The following is an 18602-nucleotide window of genomic DNA, read 5'->3' on the forward strand; positions in this document are numbered from 1 at the left end:
GTGTATTTTAGGTAACATGTAAATTTCAGGAGTAGTAGGATGTTCTGAATAAAGAAAATTCCTAGTCTCTTCATCAATCAGACCTTCCTGCAATGTGTTACGAATCGGGCAATAAATGTGGCAGGATATTGGCCAAATTGGTCCAGGGTCAAAAATTGGCTACCTATATTCCTTACATTTGGTCTATGAATGGCAAGAAAGCTGTCCTGGCTAAACAGATCATATGGGAATTTAGAGGCTCTAAATAATCTGCCAATACCATCCCCTTCACAAACACAACTAGAAAATGATCTTACCTCATCCTAAATGCTGCAAATATTTTCAGACCTGAGAGAACTTGAAGCCCCTATCACATTGGAGGAACTTCAATCGGCTGTTGGTGCAACTAAGCCAGATAAAGTCCCGGGCCCTGGCGGCTTCATATTACAATATTACAAACAGTTCCTTCCCAGCCTTGGCCCATGCTTAGTAAGATTATTTAATGCACTTGGATCGGAAACAGCACTTCCTAGAGAAACCTGGAGAACACATGTTCTCTGCCTCCTGTGACAGTTATAGACCCATCTCAATATTAAACTTGATCTCAAACTATTCACCAAAATGTTGGCGTCCCATCTCCAACACCACTTGCAACAGTTAACTCATTTGGATCATGTAGGATTTATTCCTCCTTGTGAAGCCCGTGATAACACAGTTAAAGTTCTTAACTTAATTCATATGGCAAATACAACTCACACTCCCTGTGTTTTCATAGGTACGAATGCTAAAAAAGCGCTCGACCATGTCAATTGGAATTTCATGTTCTCAGTCTTACATCACGTATGCTTTGGGGAAACCATGGTTAAGTGGATTGGCAAAATATATGCTGGCCCATCTGCTCAGGTAAAAGCTAATGGGGTTCTCCTCGTCCCCTTTCCTATTACTAACAGGACAAGGTAGGGATGCCCCATATCACCCCTTCTTTTTGCATCTCTTGGACCTTTCCTATGTAAAATACTTTTAAGCCCGGACATTATGGGATTGACCATTAATGGAGTCCAACACAAAGTCTCAGCTTATGCAGATTACTTGCTTTTTTCTTTAATCAAGCCTTCAATTTACCTCCCAAATCTCCTTCAGGAATTCGATACATATGGAATGTTGTCTGAAAAATCAATTTTAACAAATCAGAGGCTTGGAGGTTGGGATTCTACCACCTCTTCTTCAAACTAGGAAATACAATTTCAAGTTCAAGTGGATGAACTCAGCCTTGAAATACTTAGGTACATATATCCCACCTAAGCTAGACTTAAACTTTTCCCCTTGTTCTTACACAGGATTCGTGTCTTGTTGAAGTCATGGAACTGTGGACTGCATTCGTGGTTTGGGCAATGCAATCTTTTCAAAATTTGTATTTTACCAAAGTTTCTGTATTTGTTCCAAACATTACCAATAGCATTACCCTTCAGTTACTTTAAACAAATGCACTCACTTTTTTTGCTATTCCCCATTTTAGGGAATCCATGCTTCTCCCCAGCATACAGGATACAACAGGAGACAAAGAGCTTCTCATTTCCTGACAGCAGGTGGATGGTCTTCTATTATGTCCTTAATGGATGTCGCAGGCCCATTCCACTTAGCATTCTGGAGAGCCCTTCAGTTGCACCACTTACTACACTCACTGCCAAATCCTCAGGAATTGGGCCGTCCATTGACCATTTTTTAAAGAATACTGCTCTGATGAGGGTGCACTGCCTCAGGCACTCTCTATAACGTATAGTTTACCGATCACCCCTTCAGATGAAAAAATCTTACTGTACCTGAAAAAGTGGGTAAAGGACATAAATCGTTCCTTCACACCGAGCCAAATTTTCACCCGGAGGTATTATACCCCGCACTAATTATATTAAGTCTTTCCCACTGATCCTTAGGAATGATGTTCGAGTCGAATATAAGTTTGACTCGAACATCGGGCGTTTGCCTGTTTGCCAAACAGCGAACAATATGTGGTTTTAGCGGGAAAATTTGAAAGCCGCTAGAACACCATTAAAGTCTATGGGACACTAACATGAAAAATCAAAAGTGCTAATTTTAAAGGCATATATGCAAGTTATTGTCATACAAAATGTTTGGGGACCTGGGTCCTGCCCCAGGGGACATTTTGGTCCGTCCATGAATTTACATCATGGGACATTTTTATTTTATTTTTATTTTTTTATAAAGGACTTGTCCCAAGCTGTCTCTTGTCTTTTTAACCATTTTTGACACTTTTGTTTGTGAAATGGTAGGGGTACAATGTACCCCATTACCAATTCACATAGGGGGATTTGGGATCTGGGGATCCCCTTGTAAAAAATAACACAATAAAAAATAAGAAAAAAATGCACCAAAAACGTACCAAAATTAATCAAAAACATATTAAAAATGTGCCTGCAGAAACGCATCCAGAACAGATCTGGAGTGCGCGTTTTTGTGGTGTGAACTGGCCCTAACAGCAGAAACAGTCAGAGAATGATAACTGATTGCAGTATAATATAAAAACTTCTGTACAACAAACAACTCTATTTTGATTTGAGCTCTATGGATACAGGCAGAATAAGGGCAATTTGTTTCGTTCTGAATTCATTTTTCAAAATATTTGAATTAACCAAAAACCTGTTTAACACGTTTTTCAGAAATTTTAGAAAATCCAAAAATGTGAAAATCTGAAGTTATAAAAGTATAAAAATTCTAAAATCCAGACATCCAAAATTCATAAATTCAAAAAATGTGAAAATTCGAGAATTGGAAAATGCTGGGCCTTCTGCAGCATTTTGAAAGAACTTTCTGAATTTTCAAATGTACAAATTTATTCAAAATAACAAATTTCGATCATAATGGATGACCTGAAAACTAAAAAAAAAACAGAAACAAATGAAACTAACTGGGCTGAGCGTCACGCTAAACATCACCTCATGTTCAGTGTCCAGGCAGGATGGGTTTGTCCGTGTGCGTCCGGCCGGCGCGACAGATTTAAGGCTTTGAAACTTCAATGATATTGTAAGTGTTATTTTATATTCTTAAAGTTTTTTTAATAAAGGGTTTTTACACTATTGGAGCCCTTTTTCTTTTTCCATGGTGTACGCTTTTGAGCCTTCCAAATTTGTGAGAAGTATCCTATGAAAAACGCATCCAGCCATTTGTATATGGAGAGGGTGATGTAAAGGTGAACAGGAAGGATTCCTTTGGAGTGGGGGACAACCTTATATTTATATGCTCACCGTATATGGAGAGGGTGATGTAAAGGTGAACAGGAAGGATTCCTTTGTAGTGGGGGATCATGAAGTTCCGGTAAGAAGTAACTTCAGATACATGGTGGTGGATTGAACACTTTTTGTGCATAGAGGACTCGTATCTAATCCATCATGACTGGACTCTTTTTTTCATTTGTTCAAATATTTTGTGTTTATTTGGAGATTTTTTAGTTCACGGGTGTCTTCAGATGTGATCACCTGATATATGATATATATCATTTTTGTACACTAAATTGTGACCTGCCCACTTAAGGGTGTGGCTGGGAAGAACATCTATATTGTCTATTTCCCCATTGGCTGGGGGTAGAATAACACTGTCTTCATATTGTTTTTATACCGTCACTTTAATCTGTTAGAGTGCACTTAGCGCGGCTCTATATATATATATATATTTTCTCTAATTGTTTTTCTGTAATATGTGATACAGCTGAGCCGCAGCTGATTTCAGTCATTTGAAAGTTATTTGGTATATATTGTTCACTTACCTTAGCATAGTTTTCACCTTTATTTCTTTTTGACAAATTAAACTAAAACTAACAAAGTTTTTGGCAGTGCACAGGAATAACCAGGTTCATGTCAGACCACACCCTTCTGTCCCTTGACACCACAGTCCCAAAGAACTGTATAATTCCTGTATTTAGTTCAAAACAAATGTTATGACGCTTAGGTCTTTAGACCCACTCTTTTTAGTTGATAGAGTCCTGAGTGAAAGTATGGGCCCTTTTGGCACAATGGCATTTATCCCTTCTGGGGGGGGATATGTTGTAGTCTCTCAGAAGAAAGAAAGGCCTTTAGTCTTCAGCTAGATCTTTAATGATATGCTTGGCTAGCAGCGGATGCTCCCGCACCTGCTAGGGATGACTCTCTTCCTCCCTGTTGCGCACGCTGTGACCTGGCCACAGGACAGTATAGCACTGAACTACTGCTTGCAGATCCAGGCCATGGTGCCAAAAGAGTGATTCTGTCCCCACACAGGCTTTTTGTTGCTTCTCCCAGCATCTCGTTCTACTTCCATAGCCGGCTGAGATTTGTAGTCCATATCAGTCTGACTAAATATAGAATTTGACTCCTTTGACTACATGCCCCAAGATTCTTTGCTCCATTCTTAGTTCTCATTCACTCTGATTTCAGTCCGGGCTGGGCACTAGAGGAAACAGTCTCACTGTGGCAACACTGCAGAATGTCCCCTGAATATACAGGCAACTCGAGCCAACTCCTGGCTACATTGGCCTCCTCAGACCACCGTCTAGAGCACTGTGTGCATTACAGACCTCCTCAGACCAGCCAGAGCACTCACTGTGGATTACAGGCCTTCCAAGTCCCCCCTAATTCATCCCCACAGATACAGATACAGAAAACCTCCAATGACAGACCAAGACAAACCAGTGCACCAGCAAACTATTTAAACTGTTCTTTTAAAGTGTTACTAAAACCAGTAGTATGAAAATAGTTCATCTGCCCCCCACAGTGCCCACAGCTTATAAATCTTCTTTTTACATTCACATATTGCCACTATATACCTGTTTGGATGATCTGTATACCACTGTTACATGATAAACTGCACAGTTTGCCATTGCTGAGTGTTCAGGTGGGAGGAGAGTTCCACTAAAGCCTGTATGCACACCCACATGTGTGATGTCAATATCATGTGACCTGGCTAGCTCTGAGAACAGAATAAAAACTACAGAGCTGCGCTAAACCCAAATTAACAATGTGCAAAACATTATGTGAAGAAATTCTCAGGAAATTTTGTGAAAAAATTACCCAAACAATTGTGTCATCTACAACTATAAATCACAATACGTTTAAGTACATCAATTCGTTGTATATAATCCCACATGTAGTGAACAGATGTCTCATTCATCAGAAAACAAAAATAAACATTCAAAAATATATGGAAGAAAAAATTATTAATCCGTGCCCATATGGGAATGGTATAAATAAATACCGAATTCATCAAGTCCATATAAAAAATATATATATAAAACACCCGTGAGAAGATATAAAAATCTTCATATATAGGTGCTATGACCGATCCACCACCAAAAACATAAAGATTGGCTGCTTACCAGATGTCTATGACCCCCCGTTACAGAAGGTCATAGAAAGCCTGCAACAATAGTGGATCTTCCAGATCCCTGCACAATCCCGAAGTTCCCTTATAGTATACAGCCTCCAAACAGTGGAAACCCCTTTGGTGCTCTCCGGTCAAACAATCTTTGGTCCGAACGGACGTTGACATTGCAACATAAAAAACAAAAGAGCTCCGATAGTGTAAAACCCATGGATTTATTGTATAAAAAAAGAATAACACTTACAAGCATAAGTTCAAAAGAGCCTCTAGTCCGGTGCATCGGCCGATACACACTCGGACAAACCCGCTCCTCCTGAGCATTCGTCTACAGAAACGAGGTGACGTCCGCACGTCGCTCCACCCTACGCATTTTGTAATATATTACGCCATCAAGGGGCACGGGCGCCGCGCTGCATCACCTCCCTATAAGCGGTTACCACCTAACCAAGCCTCACTCTGAACCTCCAATCCCGATCGCATCTACACGATTTAATTGTCAGTCATGCGAGCGTCTTTCAGTCACTGGTGGAACAGCATCAGTAATGGCAATCTATATCAAAGAAAGAACTCCACTACAATGTAGGGATTCTCCAAAGAGACACCCTATACCAATCATATATATATGAAAGGTGGCTCGAAAAATAAAGATAAAAAGATAAAAAATATGATTAAAATTGGCTATCCGTCCATCAAACGTCGGAAGATGAACTTCCGGTTTCCCTTTCACTAACATTACACTTAACCTCCGCAGTGGGGGATAAGCGCAATTCAAACCTTTTGATATAATAAAGAGAGAAAAAGAATATGTGGCACCGTCATAACGACACAAAACTCAGAGTCCACCATGCCAATACGATTGTGAGGCAGGAAGAAGATGTGGGCTCCAAGCAATACCCCACCTAGTAGTATTTGAATTAAAATACAACTCAATAAAAATAACGCCATAAAATAAATATTAGGCCACCAGGTGTAACAAATCCGCACAGCAATCAAAGACGGGCCTGCACAGACCCCTAGCTATACCACCACCATACACACTGCGATCAGGCCAAAATTAGGCCAAGATCTCAATGGGCGAAAATCTCTAATATAAATTTAAAATATGAAAAACACTATATGTAACAATTAACATATGTGTAACCCAGTTATTCTAGATATTTCCTATGTTTATGGTCCCTTCACGGCCATAAAGAAGTACATTTTAATATATATAATTTCTTAAAATTGACACAATTCCCAGCATCAGATCTAAATAGTATACTGCCAAAATTTAAATGTACTTGGATCTGGGTGTCATGAGGCTCATAATGATAGGTCAGGTGGTTAACCATCAGAAAAAAACCTACATTAAACACTACATAGCTCTGAGAACAGCATAAAAGACACAACTGAGCATGTGCAGGTTGGCTACCCTGAAAAAGACAAATGGAAGAGGAACGGCGCCTTCTCAGTGCAGTAAAACTGTAAATTTTAATAAAATTTTAAAAATCAATACACTCACAAAAGTGGTTCATAGATGGGCACTGTAATAATTTTAGCATCCGCTAGTCGCCGTCAGAGAGGAGAGGCCATCAGCTGTAAATCCAGCAGAGGGATAGATGATGTGGATGGTCCCAGGCCCGGAAACACCGCTGGATACGATGTTTCTGGTGGTTGTGGAGCGCAAACACTAGGCACCAGCATTGGCAGAGATTGGTGTCACTTCCCGGTTAGCGGGGAAGAGCTTGCATTTGGGACATGCGTGTCCCTTCTTCAGGCTTTATGGCGACCATCTTAGATAAGGTCCTTTTATACCCCCTATGTCACGTGATTGTTACCATAGCAGCATACAAAACAGGAAGTAGCCGCATAAGAAACAGGAAGTAGATAAGGTCCTTTTTTACCCCCCAGGTCATGTGATTGTTACCATAGCAGCATAAGAAACAGGAAGTAACAAGAAGGGCTCTATATAAAAAAGGACAACGCTAATGATAATGATGAGTATAGAGTGATGGGGGAAAAAGTATACATACATGAGAATAAACATAGCTAAGATATGGATTGTTGGAATGGTAAAATGAGGGGAATAGCGAATGAGATAAAAATAATAATAATAATAATAATAATAATAATAAATAAAAATAAATGTAAAAATGAGAATAAGAAGAATGAGGTTGGCTACCCTTCCTGAGTTAGCTGGCCTTCCCCAGATAGACAGTGCAGAGGAAGGACCTATGCATACAGGATAAAAAAGCCTTTTTACACAATGCAGAGAATTAACCCCTTAAGTTTCACAGTGCGTATGACAAGCATGCTATGCTGCATATACAGACTGATTTTACTTTTGTGGGTTTAGTAACACTTTAACTGCTTCAAAATACAAAATTGACTCTAAGGAACAACAGGCCAGGCCACTGATCTTAGGGAGGAGGCCATAGAAAATTGGACTGTGTGCACTGGATTACCAGTCAGACTGATCTCCAGTTCTATGCTGCTTGGGAAGATTCTCTGCCTGGGTCTTCTGCAGCATTTTGGTGCTTCTTTCACTTCCTGTGATTTTTTAATATTCTCCTCTTCCACATCATCTTCAGAGTCAGACAGATCCTCACCTTGTAAGTGGATCAATGTGAATTTTCTTACAGCACAGGCATATTCCTCTGCCTTTCCAGTTCCTGATTATTATCATCAGCCGTATCAACAAAGGTTACTTTCACAGACAGTAGGGTTAACAAAACAAGTAGCTGCTGCAAGTGGCGAGAACATTTCATCAGCTGGATCTAAGAATGAATGAAAACGCTTTTTCACATTCCTTTTAATTTTCTGTGTAATTGTGGCAAGGTCTTCTTAGCTAGTGGTCTGCTTAAAGCAGAGCTCCAGACCTCTCTCTACTAAAAATATATAAGTCAGCAGCTACAAATGCTGTGCTTTGTGAGTGGCCCAATGGTGGGGGAAGGAGAAGGGGCCCAAAGTTCTGTGTTACCTTCCAAAACCAGGTACCCGCTCCACCGCAATGGAAGGCTTGTATAAGAGGTTCACTGCTGATTTTGTTTTATCAAGGATTCTCCTAACCCCTTGCCTCCTTCTAAACATGGTGGCTGGTCCATGTTGATCTGTTGGTACCTAACAAGAGCAACACAGCCAAAAAAGCATAAAGTATAGAATAGGTTACTGTTTGCATTCTATTTTAATTCTCAACATCTTAAGAGCAGAGCAGACAGTCCCAATATCAATCTTTTCATATCCATGTGATAATTGACTGTCATCATGCAAAATAATAATAACAAATAAAAATGGCTCACCGCAAATCATCAACTTTGGACTCAGTCACTTTCCGTCATTGGTGGAATTTTCCCCGCTAGAGCTGAGTGGTTCTGCTGCTGCTGCTGTGGTTTGTTTAGGTTTCAAGTACACGGGACATTTTAAAACCTTTCCTAAATGATTTAACTTGATAGATAGTAATTGAAAAAACGCCTGTTGTGCCACATTTACAAAAAAAGTAAACAAAACATGGCTAAACACGAGTTACAGCATTTACACGCATTTACAAGGTGTTACAGGCATTTAACGTTTCAAATGTCTCTGAACATCCGTCCTGAATAATTTTTTTTTGCTTTCCAAAAAAAGCTTCTAAACTCAACTGCCTATGACTATAAAGGACCCTGTGTACGTGGACAGATAAGATAACATAGAGGGGAGTTAAGGGACATCTGAAAAAAATGTCCAACTGCTCCTAAATATTCGTTTATCAGCAGCAGTGTACATGAGACCTAAATGTTGCCACCATATTACTCCTATTTTCTGTTATAACTGTAAGGATCTTCCTCTTTGGTATGTCCAGTCCCACGCTTGCAAGCATTTATACACATGATTTAATTGACTTCACAGTGTGTAGGTCTAATTGTTCAAGGGTCAATGATATATGTTCAGGTTTATTTTGTTCAACACAAAAGTAGCATGCACTTATAACAAGTATTGAATTGGGGAGGCCTTTTTTTGTCCACAAATCAGTGCAAATAGATACTCTCCAGGGTCCTCTCTCTCTCTTAGCATTGACAAATTTGACAAAAGAGCTATGAATGCTGCCAATACCAGGGAATAGTATTTACTACTATTGACAACACTTCCTAAACCAATATGCAGGGCCAGATTTATAATTAGACACAGTAGGCACATGCCTAAGCGACCTACATAGAGGGACGCTGTGCATGTGCCTTCTCTACCTATTTGCTTAGGTGTCAGGTGTCCTGTGGTGCATTGACAGGGCACCACACACCTCAGCATAAGGCTGTCCTATACAATGCCTGTCCAACAAATCGGGGCTGGTTTACGAACAGTTTGCGCCATGAGTTGCAGCACACGCTGATGCGCAACGGCCATTTTCTTATTTACAAAACATTTGCACCTGTAACACAGCGCAATTCCCCATTTATTATAGTATTCTCAGTGCACGGGAGGAGGCAATTGGTGTGCCACTATAGACATGGCGCACGGCATCTTCAACTCAAAATTTAAAGAATTTTGGAGTGCCAATATTATGGGGGTGATATGTGTGATGTGAGGAAGTATAGTAATAACTGCCCAAGTAACAAATATGGCCAAAATAGAATGAGAAAGTAACTTTTTCTGAACAAGCCTGCTGCGCCTGCAAGCACACTTAGAACTGCGTGAGGTCAATTTATGCACTGCGAATGCACAAGCGACATTTGCGCACGTTCAAATGCTTTGGTTCACTGCGCCAGCAAAATCTTAGTAAATGTCAAGCAACATAAATGCATTCATAGGTTGAATGGGTGCACCTCTAAACTTGACTTTTTTTTTTTTTGTTACGCTGGTTCACTTTTATGTTTTTTTAAGGATATTTGCACACAGGTCATGTTAGCATTAGGGATGAGCCGGCAATACACATAAAAATTAATTGTTAAAAGCAGCATTAAGAAAAAAAAACTAAATTGCAAACAAAATGCGTGGGGTCCCCCGAAATTCCATACCAGGCCCTTCAGGCCCTCAACATTGGGAGGGTGCTTTGAGGTAGCCCCCCAAAGCACCTTGTCCCCATGTTGATGGGAAAAAGGCCTCATCCCCACAACCCTTGCCCGGTAGTTGTGGGGGGCTGCGGCCCCCCCATGTGAAATGATAATGGGGTACAAATGTACCCCTACCATTTAAAAAAAAAGTGTCAAAAATTTTAAAAATGACAAGAGGCAGTTTTTGACAATTCCTTTATTTAAAGTCTTCTTCTTTCCATCTTCTTCGGGTCTTCTTCCTTCTTTCTTCCTTCATTCTTCGGTTTCTTCCTCCATTTTCATCTTCCTCTGCTTCCTCCTCCGATCCCTGCTTCTTGCTCCGGTGTTCTTGTCCGGCATCTTCCTCCACGGCGTCTTCTTCCCCGCTTCGTTCTTGGGCCGCTCTGCATCCATGGGAGGCTCCAGCTGTGTGACGCTATTCTTCTTCTGACACTTCTATAATGGAACTGTGTGTCAGAGGGGGCGTGGTCACCGAGTGGCTCTGCCCTCCATTATATAAGAAGTGTTAGAAGAAGAGAACTGTCACACAGCGTGCGCAATTATCAATGGCATATTATTATTGCTGCTGCGCATATGCATGCGCCGGTTCACACACTCAATTAATGATTTATCCGGCGCCCTAATCAAGGTATGAACCGGTGCAGCGCATTCTTCTTAGTAAACGAGCCCCATTGTATAGGTCAGCCTTACGTGGGGGTCCTGCCCCTAGGGAAGACTTAGCCCTTGTACACACAGTCGGAGAATCCGTCGGAATGTGTCCTATCGGACAGTGTCGTCGGATATTCCGACTGTGTGTGGTATGCATCGGACTGATTCCGTCGGACCAAATTTTCCAACATGTTGGAAATATTTCCCGACCAACTGGTTCGATCGGACAACATACTCCGATCATGTGTAGAGAATTTTGATCGGACCAAGTGCCACGCATGCTCAGATCAAATTCCTACATCAAAGCTATTGGCTACTAGCCTGAACGTAGTCCCATCGTAACGAAATTACGTCATCACGTTCTGAATGATCGGATTTTTCGACAACTTAGTCCGACCGTGTGTATGCAATAGTTTCGGACAAGATCCGACGGACAAAATACGATGGACAAAATACGACGGATTTGGTTGTCGAAATCTCCGACCGTGTGTACAGGGGCTTAGTGTGATATTTTCCTCTACTGTCAATCCTGAGAAAGAGAAGAGTTGCTAAAAAGTGGTGATTGTTATAACCCACACACCAGTGGCATTGTAGACTATACATCGTCATAAGTCACTTTACTAGTAAAAAAAAAAAAATCTAACAAAATACATATTGGCCTAAAATTTATGAAAAAAAATAGATTAAAAAAATAATAATTATTGAATATGTTTAATAGCAGAAGGTAAAAAATATTGTTTTTTTTTTTCGATTTTTTGGTTTATAGCGCAAAAAATAAAAAATGCAGAAGTAATTATATACCACTAAAAGAAAGCTGTATTTATGGGAGAAAAAAGGACATAAATCTTATTTGGGTACAGTATTGCATGGCCGCGCAATTTTCAGTTAAATGACACAGTGCCGTACACTTAAAAGAATCAAGTACAAATATGCTTGCATGTGTATATCTAGTATCCAGAGACTATTTTTTATATTCTGCTCTTTTCTTTCTTAGTTATGAATTATGAGAGTAACTAGCCGTCAGTCAGCAGGGCTATTAAAGATAGCTTTGTGTGGTTTCCTGTGTTCTCATGCCCCAGTAAACGACCGTGGTAAGAAGGTCTCGTTCACAGTGGAGAACAACTTCTATAGCATTTATACTCAAAGCAAAAACAAAGATTATCTCACTTGAGAAAGCTTCATGTACACCTTAAAGTCAAAAGCAGGCTTGTTTTCATTGAGGAACAACCGCTGTTGCTTTGTGAGATTCTCTCAGTGTGAAGATGACATATTAGCCATTTTAGACACACATATATGTATTTTAGTACTGCTAAAATCTTTCTAATTAAGGGAAAATTGCCCTGTTAGTCTAAGTTATAGTATCTGTGATAGTACATCAAGCGGATGTTTTTTACGTCTAGCACGTCAGAAAGCAGCAGGAGTTAATATTTTACGGATGTCGCTGTGTTCCTGCTCTTAGTTGTGTTATAATGAAAAAAGAGTACCCCCTAAAGAACATAATTGTTTTGAGGCAGCTCAAAATGTTTTAATCTTGTAAATCTAAACTATCACTGACCTTAGCCCCATGCATTCCTCACATTGGCAATACAAAGTGCTTTATCTTCTACATGAAAAAAATACTGTCACGATTTCTTGTAAACTGATACCTAGGTTCCACAGATGAGACAAAATTAACAGTTTCTTTTTCCACCATTTTGGCAAAATGCATGTGAGTCAATAGAGAGGGCAAAATTGCAATGGACTTTAAATTACTTCTGATGTCTCCTACACACCATCGGACTTTCTGATAACAAAACCATGGATTTTTGTTCGAAGGACGTTGGCTCCAACTTGTCTTGCATATACATGGTCACACAAATGTTGGCCAACAATTATGAACGTAGTGACGTACAAGACACACGTGATATCTCCATTACAAACACTAGTTTTACAAGACTGAGCGCTTCTGGCTCGTACTTGATTCCGAGTGTGAGTGGACTTTTGTCCGACGGACTTGTGTACACACGATTGGAAAGCCCGACAACAAACATTTGTTGGTGGAAAATTTGAGAACCCGCTAGCAAACATTTGTTGTCGGAAAGTCCGACAATAAATGTTCGATGGAACATACACACGCTTCGACTTTCCACCAGCAAGCTCGCATACAACATTTGTTGTCGGAAAATCCGATCGTGTGTACGGGGCATTAGGGTTACAAAAGTTCCTTTTAATTATTCCAGATCTGATTTGTGCCAGAAATCAGACCCTATTAGGCTCAGTGTTTTATTTATTTTTTAATCTAGGCCCCTTTTACACGGAATGATCTGATGACCAGTTTTTCAAGCAGACCTGATCGGAAGGTCCATGCATTCCCATGTACAGGCAGGTGTCTGTTTACACTCGCCTACCTCCAGGTTTACTCCAGTCTGCTTTAAAAATAAAAATCAGTAGAAGATTATTATTATTCTTAGTATGATTATTATACAGGGTTTATATAGCGCCAACAGTTTGCATAGCGCTTTACAACATGATCCATCCTTTTCCAGTTAGGCAGATCGGATCAGGGTACTCGGGTGTAAATGGACAGCGAAGTCCGTTTACGCTGAATCGCCCATAGAGTAGAGCAGGTTCTGTTCGTATTCGCTCTGTAGAAAATGAACAGACACTGATGTATCATCCACCCGCTCTTCTCCGATCACCAGGGGGTTTGTGAGTTGATCCCAGACTGATCAGAATTAAATCTGCCCCATGTAAAATGGGCTTTGGAGTAAAACCAGCAAAATAAAAAATGTAACGCAATAGTACACAATTAATTATGAAATAAAAAAATGTATTAATAGGAAAAATACACAAATGCAAGGAACACTAAATGAAGTAAACTAAATACACCCTTGAAAGACCCAACAGAACTTCTAATCATGATATAAAAACAAGTAGGTTAATATTATTTTTACATAAATTTCACCTAAGCAGCTCAGTGAGAGAAATGGGGAGTTTCTGCTTCATGGAGATTTTGCAAACGAATTCTGTAATTGCATGGAGAAATCAATTTCACTGAAATCATTCCACTCATCATTAAGAGCATTAAGAACTCTCATTAGGAACAACTTCAGGCCATGCGTGCATGCTAAAATATGAAAATTCATAATTTCAGCTGTCCCACTTTTGCAAAGATGACCACTGTACTGGAAGCCATTCTTTCTGTCCCTATTTCCACTTCAACTCTCCTATTTTTTGGTCAATGCATGGTTCGATAAATTTTTTACTGAGAGTGTTAAATATATTATATTAAAGCAGTAGTTAACTCTGTATGTGAACTTGTAGCTACAGGTAAGTTTACAATAAGGCAGGGGTGTCCAAACTTTTTTCAAAGAGGGCCAGATTTGATGAAGTGAAAATGCCTGAAGGGTGACCATTTTTCCTGACATTCTTTGAAGCATTAAAATTCAGTCTAAGGCCGCGTACACACGGGCGGACTGTCTGACGGACTTGGTCCGCTGAAACGTGTTTCAGCGGACAGTCCGCTCGTGTGTGGGCTTCAGCTGACTTTTTCAGCGGACAGTCTGGCGGACTAAGTCTTTCGGAATTTCCGTAATATTGTCCGTCCAACTTTGGTTTCAGCGGACAGTCTGCTCGTGTGTAGGCAAGTTGGACGGACTAAGTATGGCGCATGCTCAGAAAGGATTTACACGGCCGAAGGTTGCATTGCAGTGTATTGGACGTCGTATTTCTAGTCCCGTCGTACGTGCTGTACACGTCATCGTGCAAGCTTTCAGCGGACTGTCTGTTCATCGTGTGTGGTCAAGTCCGTTCATTCAAAAGTAGGACGGACTGTCTGTCGGATTGTCTGACGGACTTAGTTGGCCAGACAGTCCACCCATGTGTACGCGGCCTAAGCCCTTGTACACATGGTCGGAGATTCCGACGACCAAATCCATCAGAGTTATTCCGACTGATTAATTCCGGACGAGGTCCAGAAGTGATGTTGCATACACACGGTCGGACCAAGTTGTCGGAATTTCCGGTTGCCAAGAATGTGGTGATGTAAGCCGCGTACGGGACTAGAAAAGGGAAGTTCAGCACCACGTCTGGCACCCTTTGGGCTCCTTCTGCTGATCTTGTGTGTATCGCGTGTTAGTAGAAGTTTGGTGAGAGACGATTCGCGCTTTTCAGATTAGTGATTCAGATCGCTACTGCTCTTCAGTTTCTGCTTGTCTTTGCGTATCTGATAATCAGTGCGTGTAATCAGTAAGTATTTGTTTCTCATTGTGGACTATATCTTGGTATAGTACGCTTTGATTTGCATTTATTATTGTCTGCTTGCTTCTGCTATTCAGTTCGTTCTTTCAGGCATTGCTGTTTATCGTGCTTTCTGTTGTGCGTTCTGACCAGCCGACCGTTTTGAAACCATGTTTCATCTATGTACTCGTCGTAGAGTTTGTGCTGTGCAGGGGCTTCGTGTTGGGGTTCTTACTTTGACACAAGCCCGGTCCATGAACAGGGAGGGGAGGCGTTTGTGGACCAAGAATTGGTTGCGCCAGCGTGACCAGTTCTCGCAAATGCCTTTGCTCTGTGAGAATAATCCTGATGATTTCAGGAATTATCTCCGGATGACGGACCCCGTTTTTCACCGTCTGCTGGCTTTGCTGACCCCTTATATCACCAGGCAGGATACCTGCATGTGGCAAGCCATCACTCCGGAGCAGAGGCTCATCGCCACGTTGCGTTACTTGGCGACTGGTAGAAGCCTTCAGGACCTCAGGTTCTCTTCAGGCATCTCCCCCCAGGCTCTGTTCTGCCATCATTCAGGTCCTGCAGAAGGACTATATGAAGGTAAGTTTTATCCTTTAACATCGCATTCTATGTATTTCATGATTGCTAATGTCTTGCATTTCTTTCCTCATTCCCTAATAACCATCATTGCAATATGCTCTAATTCATATGCTCTGCCCCTTTGTCCTCATGCATATTTGCCTCACTAACTTCCCCACCATGCTCTTCTTGGACCATAAAACGATAGTCTAGTCACTTACCAATGTCTTTTGTCAGCTCCATAGTATTGCTTACCCCTAAACACCCCCTAAAATGTCTACAAATGTTATGTGTGTGCTTCAACTCATGCACAGTGACATTTTTTTTTTTTTTTGGTTGTGGCAAACTCATTAGGAACCCCCCTCCCCCCAACTGCTAGCTCAGCTGCTAGCAATCCTCTATCTGCTGACTTTACCAAACCCAATACACACTATACCTACCTTTTTGATGGTCACATTTATGGATGAATTCACCAAAGCATGTAGTGCAAGGGCCTGCCTCAATACTTTCAAATGCAATTTTTTTCCCCTATTATTATCTTGATATGTAATAGCAGAATGTCAAAATGTGCTTCCATTTTGTTTTCTTTTTGTTATTATGACACTTATTACCTGTCCGGTGGGCTGCCAATAGTGTAAGTAAGGAGGGGCTTCCCAAAGTATCACACATTATTTAGGCATTCAGCTCTCAATCAAGTGGAGAGGGTTACCTGTCCTAAACATCCCCCCCCCCTAATTTTTTAGCAAGGGCCCATCAGATGGGGGGGATGCTGACTCTGATAAGGGGACCTTATACTTTAGGCTTTAAATACTCAGTTCCCAAAATGTTATACTAATCTTGGACAAAAATGTTTGTGTCTAATCGGCTTGCAATGTTGATTTTTAAAATTAATCATTTTTGGTCTTGTTTCATTCCACAGTGTCCTTCAACGCCACAGGAATGGCAGACTGTGGCCTCTCACTTTGCCAGTCGTTGGGACTTTCCCAATTGTGGAGGTGCAATTGATGGGAAGCACGTCTGCATCGTCCCACCACCCAACTCGGGGTCATACTATTTTAACTATAAGGGGTTTCATAGTATCGTGATGTTGGCGGTGGTGTCTGCAACCTATGAGTTTTTGTATGTGGACGTGGGGCAAAATGGACGGATGTCGGTTGGTGGAGTGTTCACACGGACGGAGTTCTACTGGCGTCTCCAGAGTGCCAGTCTGGGCTTGCCCCCCCCAGAGGAGAATCAGGAAGGACTTCCGTTCATCTTCGTCGCAAATGAGGCGTTTTCCCTGGTGAACCATCTGATGCGGCCTTTCCCGATGAGGACCCTCACCCCGGACCAGAGGATTTTTAAATTTCCACCTGTCCAGAGCCCGAAGAGTGGTGGAGAACACCTTTGGAATACTGGCCAGCCGGTTCCGCCTTTTAACGCCTATCCACATGGCGGAATACAAACTAAATCACATTGTGCTGGCCTGCTGTGTTCTTCAAAATTTTCGAAAAGACATTCTGCAAACTATGCGGTCTCAGTTGTCCAACAAGAAGCAGACTTGCTGGAAAATGATAACCTCACGGGCCTTGAACCTGCTCATCCTGGCTTGCCCCCCCAAAGCGCCCGTGAGGTTAGAACCCAATACATGGACTACCTTGTGGGTAGGGGGGCCGTTGATATGCCAGACAATGTCTGAGCGGCATTTTAAGAATACATTTTTCTTTGAAACTCCTTCATTTACTGCTTGGCTTGCTTTTAGGTGTCTCCTATGTAAATGTATGTATTTTCTTGTGCCTTTTTCACCAACAGTGCAAACCCAAGTTGTGAGCGAGATGAGGGGACAGTCTTTTCTTCAGATAAGCTTATTATGTTGTGGGTCTGCTACACACACACCTTGTTTTTGGTGTGTGTGTGTAGCAGACCCACAACATAATAATGGGTCTAATGTATCTAGTGCATTACTGACCAAAATCGTGCTCATTTTCAGCACCATGGCAGGAAAATGGCATGATTGGGAAAATTAACACATCACTGTGGGTGTTTTTTTATTAAAGGCACATCCACTATGCACTACAAGTGCACTGCAAACGTGCACTTGAAACTGCACTTGGAGTGCAAAGTGGAGTTACCTTTAGTAAATAACACCCATTCTCACCGAAAACAACAATTTTACTCCAAATACATCATTTGCGCAATGAAAAAGGAAGCCACACATTGATCATAATTTTAATTTTTAATCAAAGCACACTCACATGTGCGTTTAGAAAAGGGTTTTACAACAAACCAACAAATTGGGTGTATCAAAAACATTATTTCAGGTAATTTTTGTTTACTTGGTGTTTTTGTGTAAACAGGCATGTATCAAAGCGTAACATACAGAACTCAGGAACTTACAAAGTTCAACTTTGAAAAGTGAAGACAATATCAGACATGAGTATGTACAAACTGGGCTGATATTGCCTTCATCACATGGGGTGTCACCCCTGGAAAATCCAAATTTGGAAGATGCACACAGTGTGTCAACATGTGCTATCTCCCATCATGGGGGATCAATGTACATGTTTTGGGGCTGCAACCTCTTCATCTCAGCCACTTTCCACAAAACACGTACATTGATCCCCCATAATGGGAGATAGCGCATGTTGACACACTCTGCGCATCTTCAAAATTTGGATTTTCAAAAAATACAAAAGTTGTGGATTAAAAGCCAAAAAATAAAACCCTAGCTAGTTTGGGCTATTTCACACTCTCCCCAAAACATCAATGATGTTCTTCATTTTATTTTTAACATCATTGATGTTTTGCGGTATATTTTCTAAATACCGATTGCAC

This window comes from Lithobates pipiens, unplaced genomic scaffold (genome assembly GCF_037356315.1).
Source record: "Lithobates pipiens isolate NorthernLeopardFrog02 unplaced genomic scaffold, aLitPip1_a1.2 Scaffold_28, whole genome shotgun sequence".
Lineage (NCBI taxonomy): Eukaryota > Metazoa > Chordata > Amphibia > Anura > Ranidae > Lithobates > Lithobates pipiens.